The 8,480-nt window shown below is 40.2% G+C and overlaps 1 non-coding gene across 1 annotated transcript; it reads left to right on the top strand.

Annotated features, from left to right (window-relative positions):
* The first annotated feature begins 4,409 nt into the window (after positions 1 to 4,409).
* Positions 4,410 to 4,516, top strand: LOC145110238 (small nucleolar RNA R71). Its single transcript, XR_013709620.1, has one exon. It is a non-coding gene; the product is annotated as a small nucleolar RNA R71 (small nucleolar RNA).
* The last annotated feature ends 3,964 nt before the right edge of the window (positions 4,517 to 8,480 follow it).

Raw genomic sequence — 8,480 nt, 5'->3', positions numbered from 1 at the left:
TTCAAATTGTGGGTCACGACTCTTGACTCGACCTTACTCCTTTTCATGATTCCTTAGCAAGCTGCAATCAACCAAAAGAACTAAAAGAGTAACATAATAGTTTACTAAAGTCTTACATCAACAAACCAAGTTCAATATTAACTAACACCACATAAAACAAAAAACTAAAAACTAAACAGAAAAGAAATTAATCATCATCCTCTCGTCCCTGCACTCCACTCGGTCCTTCCCCATCGTCCCTCGGGATCCAAAGCTCTTCCCATGTCGGAACATAAGGACATTGTGGTGGCACCGCAGGTGGTCGCACCACACCCATGTGGGAAAACATTGCTTCCAAAATTTGTGTGTTGTAATTCATCCCACCACGTAGATTATCCAAATATGATCCAACCCGGGTTTGAAACGGGTAGGTGGGTACTCCTCCCGGGTGACGGTCTCTCTCAATTTCTCCCCGGGCTCTAACGTTTCTTCGTCTTCTCGCAGGAGGTTGCTCGGGTTGTTCCACCTCTTGCTGTCTATCTTCCGGGGTAATAACATAACGTCCCCCGACATCAACCACCACGCGCATAACACCCAAAAACTGAATAGTCAAATCATTGTCTGGCAAACGGGTAAGGTTTCGCACAAATTCTTGGGACAAAATCCCATATGACCGGGCAAGACGGGTGACCAAATGTCCACCTGTAATTGGACTTCCTTGTCGTGAACTAACCGCTCTCTTTCCCAAAAACCTTGCTAGCATGTAAGGAATATCACAACACACCCCGGGAGTAATAATACTCCACAAAAAGAACAAATCTTGTAAAGAAACCTTATCACCGTGATGTTTATGATTGATAGAAAAGGTGATAAGGCGGTGAAAAAAACGATGCACCGGATTCCGAATTTGTGCCTCACTTGAATCACGAGAACTGTACTCGTGATTTGCGATAGTGCGCCAAAATTGAACATCAAAAATGCCGGGCGCAAAATCCCGAACACAACCAAGTAAAAATGGAACAAAGAACGGGGATTGAGTCTCCACTTCCATATAGATCCCCATGCGCCATGCAAATTCCCGGAGACTACACTCCCGATACACCCCGCCCAACCGAAAAACTAGTGCCCGGTTATAATCAAAATCCATGGTGCGTTCTTCAAAGTTCACAGTAGAGAAAAACTCCACTGATAATTCCCGGTACACGGGTTCTTGGATCGCGAACAAGTTCCTCCATCCATGGTAAGTAAAGGAAAAATGGTCTCCCTCGTATACTTTTGTCCAATGGCGCTCCAACTCAACAACCATTCCAACACCACCAAGCCATCCCCAGTCAATAATCGGAGCTATAGCAAACTCCCTATTGTATAACCATCCCAAACGGTTTTGATAAGACGTCAACAAGGCCTGTGAAATGGTTCGCGGAAATCGATATAACGGATGGATATTCGAGACATCAATCGGGTCATTGTCCTGTTGAACAGCCCTTCTAGGTGCCATCTTCCTGCAATGTTCAAAAACAAACCAAAACAAAAACAAAACACGTAAAATATGTTATCAAAAACAATGCAGAAAAGTTGTCGCCTAGGGATCACGTCGTGGCTTGGCTCGCCACGTCGTGGTCTTGCAGTCGGATCGTTGGCATCGATCGAACACTAATTATGCGATTTACCCAAAAACAATACTTGGGGTTTGTTTCTATTGCTATTCTACGGGCATGCAACCTAAAAACAGTAACCAATTTCATCCAATTTCGGAAATCCTATCATTCACATAAACCCTAACCATGAAAATGTATAAATTGTAAGCAATATCTACAATTAATGGATGAAATACATACCAGATGGAGTAAAAGGACAAGAGAATGCAGGAAAATTGGAGGAAAAGTTAAAAAAAATCGGCTGTGGGGATCTTTCTTCCGTTCGTGAGGCAGTAAACAAATGGGGAAGAAGCTTGTGGTCAAAGGGGTTAATAATTGGTCCCCCCCTGTGACTTTTAAAGGTCACGTCGTGGTAGGCTATACCACGTCGTGACTTTTAATAATAGATAAACCGGTCAAGTTGAATTCAGTCCCCGAATTGTTCCTTAAAATCACGACGTGGCTCTTCTGACCACGACGTGATTGATGTCTGGTCACAAAAATTTGCTAATCTAACAATTTTTATTTATGTTCTTTGTGTTCCAATTATTACCAAAGCATCCCACAGCTAATTTTTTACTAAGTAATAGTCTATAGATGATGACTTGATAACCTTTTTAAAAAAACGTAAAAACTAAAAAGAAAAGAAAAGAAAAAGAAAACCAAACTCGGGTTGCCTCCCGAGAAGCGCTTCTTTTTGAGGAGTCTTGAGCTGGACTCCGTGCCTCCTACGTTGAATCATCTGAAGAGTCCACCACTAGGATCTTTCGTTCCTTGAAACGCCTCTTGTAAGCTTGAACACGTCTTTTATACGCCTTTTTCGAATTTTCCTTTTTAGCTTTGACCTCGTCTCCATCAAGCTTGCCTTTAGTCCCTTTAGTCTTTAATTTTCCATCATTTTTAAGCTCCAAAGTATCCTTCTCTTCTTTCACCACTGGACTTGTTACTTTTGAAGTAACCTCCTCTTCATCACTCGACATCTCATCATCTTCCTTGCTCACCCAAAAAGTTGGATTCGTGTAGGCAATGACTTCAACCAAAAATGGAATAGATGCTCTCGGTTTTGTTCTTTTAACTTGTTGAATTGTTTTGATTTCTTCTTCCATGAGCTTCTCTAATTCTTCAAGTTCACTTTCTTCATCAATGTTGAAAACCTCTTCTTGAGCACGATTCCCTTGAAAGCCATCTTCTATCCCAAAAATTTCCTTTTCATCACCAACCCTCAAGGTGAGCTTAGACTCCCGAATATTAACAAGAGTTCCAGCAGTGTTAAGTAACGGGCGACCAAGAATAATCGGTACATTGGGATCTTCTTTCATATCCAATACCACAAAGTCTATTGGAAAAATGAATTTCCCAATTTTTACTAAAATATCTTCCACAATGCCCCGGGGTTGTGTCACTGAACGGTTCGCCATGTGAATAGTCATCTTTGTAGTCTTCAACTTCTGAATATTTAATTTTTGATAAAACGAATAAGGCATCAAATTTATGCTATCCCCATAATCGGCTAAAGCATATATCTTCATATTATTCCCAAACTCACATGGGAGAGTGAGTCGTCTAGGATCCCCCATTTTCTTAGGTATTTCTCCCAACACAACTTTTGAGCTTTGCTCACTTAGAATCACCTTAGAATTCTCCTTTAATTGCTGACGAGTGTCTAACAAGTCTTGTAGGAACTTAGCATATTCTGGAATTTTTCCAAGCGAATCAATAAAAGGCGTATTGATAGGAATACCCTTTAATTGCTTGATAAACTCCAGATGTTCTCTCTCCAGTGGACTGAGATTAGCTCTGGACGGGAATGACAAAGGTGGTTTATAAGTCGAGATGGTTTCTAGAATTTTCTGATCAGACCAAGGCCACGACGTGGACATATGATTCCCACGACGTGGTTTCTGTACTTCAGCTACATTTTTGTTCTCGAATTTTAGCTTCTTCGGGTTTGGATCGGGGTGCTGGGGCTCCACTTCCAAGGCCTCTAGGAACTCAGAAATCGCCTCTTCTTCAATATCTATGGCCATTACGTGAGATTGGGTTTTATTTTCAGGATTTTTCGGGAATATTTTCTCATTAACCAAAGTGGTAAGTTGACCAAGTTGTACTTCAAGGTTATTAATGGAGGCTTGCTGATTCTTTATTAATGCTTGCTGATCTATCATTATTGCGTGATGATTCTTCATTATATTTCTTTGTTCTTCCATTACAGCGTCAGTAGCATCATGTCTTTTTTCTGAAGCTTTCATGAATTTCATCAACATCGTCTCTAATTCTGTTTTCTTCTCAGCTAGTGGTTGCTCTCTTTGGTAGAAGCCCCGGCCAGTTTGTCTACATTTCTCTTCTTTTTGCTTCTTGTATTCTTCGTAAGGCAGCCACTCTTTCTTTGGTTTTCTCCAATCTTCATCATACTTGTCCCCACTTGAGTAGCATACTTGAGCTTTCTTGTTCCCATATTCATCCATATTGCAATCCTTTGTCAAGTGTGGGCCACTACATCTCTCGCAACCAACTCGAATTGCATGAATTGATTGGTCCATTTGAGTCAATCTCCTATCCATAGTGCTAAGCATTGCCATCACAGCAGCCATCTCTTCAGTTTGTGTACCTCCACTGCCTTTCATTCCATTGCGTCCCAGGTTGTGATACTCACGAGAGTGCTTTGAAAATTCTTCAACCAGTTCCTTGGCCTGAATTGGGTTCTTCTTTGTTAGTGGTCCTTGTGAATCAAGGAGTTGTCTAGTCATGACATTCACCCCATCATAAAATATCGACATTTCTTGCTGAAGATTCAGGTCATGTTGAGGACAATTCCTTAACAACCCCTTGTAGCGCTCCCAGGCCTCGTATAATGACTCCACCGGATTTTGCTCAAAGTTGGCAATTGCCTTCTTGAGTTTAGAGATTTTGGAGGGTGGACAAAACTGATCTAGAAATCTCTCGCGCAATTGGGCCCATGTGGTGATTGTACCTGGTGGGAGTGCCTTTAACCAGTCTTTTGCTGCTCCCTTGAAAGTGACTGGTAGCATCCTTAGCAAAGCTGTCTCCCTTGGGATATTGGGAGTATTAAAATAATCCGCAATATCGTTCACCTCGTCTAAGTGTTTGAAAGCATCCTCGTGATCCTTCCCGTAAAATGGGATATCCTTAAGTGCAGTAAGGATATGTCCCTTCAACTCGAATGTGGCATTGGCAGGAATCGTAGGATGTACTAAACCCGGCCCCACATCATCTCGAATGCGCTTCTTGTAGTCCCCCATGGCCATCTCATCAATGTTTGCCATCTCGTTCTCCAGCTCGTTCTCGGGTTCACTTGTTTGTAATTCAAATTCAGGCTCGGTATCGTACGCAGACTCGGCTTGTACGGGTATTTGATCTAAGTGTTCAAGCTTGCTCTTGTTCTTTGAAGATGAACTTGACTTCTCCGTTTTCTTCCCCGACTTCTTTGAGAACACTGATTTGAACTCTTGTAAAGGTGTCTTCTTTGGTGTTTGATCTTCTTTCACGCTCTTATCCTTCTTTTTGTGAAGTGTAGACTCGGGATCTTCAAGTGGTGGTACCAAAGGTGTGTTAGAAACTCTGGTCATGAACTCCTGAAATAAGAAAAGAAAATAAAACGTAAAACTGAACTAAGAAAAAGGAAAAAAAATTTGTGAATCACAGGTGTCACGTCGTGGAAGGATACTCCACGTCGTGACTTCTGTAAAAAAAAAAAATTAAAACTATGCTTATAAAAATAACTTTTTTGTAGGTTTTACCCCAAAAAAAATCGATTAATCTAAAGCAAATAAATAAACAATAAACTAAGCCGTTCCCCGGCAACGGCGCCAAAAACTTGATGTGCACGAAAGTACCCACTAATTTTAATATTTATAACCTAACAAACTTAGACTAACTATGCACTTGTAGGCAGTGTACCTAGTCAGATTACAATATAGCTTAGGTAAGTCGGGTGTCGATCATAGGGAACGGTGTTATTAATTAATCTATTTACTACTAAATTAATCTAATTATTAACAAGCTAAAAAGGGGGTTTTTATCTGATTTTGCTTAACTCAAATTCAATCAATAATTAAAAGACACTCTTATCTAGTTCGAATCCACTTCGTCCTTACGGCTAGCTAATAATTATGGATTATTAAGTTGGATATTATTATATTAGTAATTTAGGTCTAAATTTACCAATAGTTAATTAATTCATGTAAAACTATGTATGTTCACACACAATTAAACACAGAACCAATTATGTTTATGAATATGCTATATAAGATTTATCATGCAAACACAATTATGGTCATAATCTATGTTCTCTAGCACAACAAGGTTAATTACTTCAATTACTAACTAAGATTTTGGTCGATCCTAGCTCTAGCAATTGAATGTTCACTAAATTACTAGGTTATCAAGTTCATGCAGTTAATGGTCACTAAACTACACATAACATGAGTTTAAGCAATTTAAGCAACAACATGAGCATGATAGGTAACAATAAATCAAACACAAGCAATTCACCAACTAAATAAATCCATGTAAAGTTATGCTATTCATAAGTTTGAAGCTTCATCTAGCTAGATAAGAGTAGCTGGATTCAGCTGCTCATAGTAGCATCTAACATATAAACACAACTCAAATAAGAAAACATGTCTATAAGCATCAAACAAGTAAACGAATTATGAACTTTTACTCTTTTTGGTGTTGAAAACCCTTTTCCAAGACCTTGCTTCTGCTGTAAATCGCCTCCTGGAACCTCTTCCTTCCGCCCAAAAGTCCCCCAAAACGTAATGGAGAGGGGTTTATATATTTTCTGGAAAATCACGTTCTACGTCGTGGCAGGAAGCTCCACGACGTGACTTCAGGAATTATCCGTATTCACCAAGGATTCTTTCTTCGCGTACTTATCTTCTGAAAAGATCGATTCCACGTCGTGATTATCAAGTTCACGTCGTGACCCCAGTATATTCCGTGAATTACTTCATCTTTTATGCTTCAAGCCTCCAATGTTCCATAAATTGTCACTTCTGGTCCCTTTCTTCTAAAATGCTTTATTTTGGCTGCAAATAACATTTTATCCTTATAAGTACTATAATTCTATGCAAATAACCACAATATTAAATAGAATGTAGATCAATATTGCCTAGAACTATGTATAAATATGGCAATATCAGTGCAGCAAATGCAATTTTCACCATCAGGGAGAATGTAGAGAGATGCATTGCACAAGCTACAACCGAAGGGGTCACACTGCAAGGTACTGCAGAACATATCCGCAACAAAACCAACAGTCAAACAATAACAACAACAACAACAACAACAACAACAACAACAACAACAACAACAATCGCAACAACAACAACAACAACAACAACAACAGCAATGCTGGGGCCAGTTACACGTGCTATGGGTGTGGAGAAACCGGCCATTTCCGGCACAACTGCCCTAAAGCAAACAATCAAGGGGCACGAGCAACAGGAAGAGTGTTGACAATGGGTCAAGGCGAATCAGTGCAGGACCCAACAGTTGTTACTGGTACGTTCCTACTTAACGACTCGTACGCATGCATCTTATTTGATAGTGGGGCGAAGCGAAGTTTCGTTAGTAATAAATTCAAACACTTACTAAATCAACAACCCCAGAAGCTCAATGAAGCCTTCACGGTGGAAATAGCTAATGGGAAAACTGAAACAACCAAAGATATCTATGTAGGGTGCACATTAACACTAAACAATCACTCCTTTCAAATAGACTTGATGCCAGTAAATATTAGGAGTTTTGACGTGATAATCAACATGGATTGGTTAAGACCCCACCATGCTGATATTATGTGTTGCGAGAAGGCCGTTCGCCTTCATCTCCCCGATCACGAAACCCTAATAATCTATGGCGATAAACCTGGCGCCAACCTTCTCCTTATCTCGTGTATCAAGGCACAAAAGTGTCTACGCAAGAAGAACTACACATTCCTCGCTCATGTGGTGGATAAGACCAAAGAAGAAGTGAACATTCAAGACATTCCAGTGGCATGTGACTTCCCGGATGTATTTCCACAAGATCTTCTGGGAATACCCCCAGAAAGACAGGTCGAATTCCTAATCTACCTAATACCAGGAGCCACACCAATTGCCAAATCACCCTACAGGTTAGCTCCTGCCGAAATGCAGGAGTCATCCAGCCAACTAAGCGAGCTGTTGAGCAAAGGATTCATCCGACCAAGCTTCTCACCCTGGGGAGCTCCGGTCTTGTTTGTCAAGAAAAAGGACGGATCCTTCAGGATGTGCATCGATTATAGAGAATAAAACAAATTCACCATCAAAAATTGGTACCTACTTCCACGAATCGACGATCTATTTGACCAGCTTCAAGGAGCTAGTTATTTATCAAAAATAGATCTGAGATCCGGTTATCATCAACTTCGAGTTCGGGAAGAGGATATTCCCAAAACCGCTTTTCGAACACGATACGGTCATTACAAATTTGTCGTGATGCCCTTCGGTCTAACAAATGCCCCCGCTGCATTTATGGACCTCATGAATCAAATCTGTCGCCCATTCCTTGATAAATTCGTGATTGTCTTCATCGACGATATTCTCATTTATTCTCGAAGTGTCACACCCCCAAACCAGACTCGTGTGACTTAAATTGAAATATCATCACAATGAATATACATGAAACATAACAAAAACATCCCCATGCATTAATACATTACAACCGTCATTGTTCACATCCAGTACATTGTTTACATTACATAATCCATAACATAAATTGTTTGAGAGTCACAAAACATAACATCCTAACACACTTGGCAATTTTCTTCAGCTTATCTGTTACCTGAGAATACAAGTTATTTTGAAAACGGTCAACATATAT

This window comes from Lactuca virosa, chromosome 4, assembly GCF_052849685.1.
Source record: "Lactuca virosa cultivar CGN04683 chromosome 4, Lactuca_virosa_CGN04683_v6, whole genome shotgun sequence".
NCBI lineage: Eukaryota > Viridiplantae > Streptophyta > Magnoliopsida > Asterales > Asteraceae > Lactuca > Lactuca virosa.
Note: the sequence above shows the minus strand (reverse complement) of the source record. Positions and strands in the feature narration are given on the sequence as shown.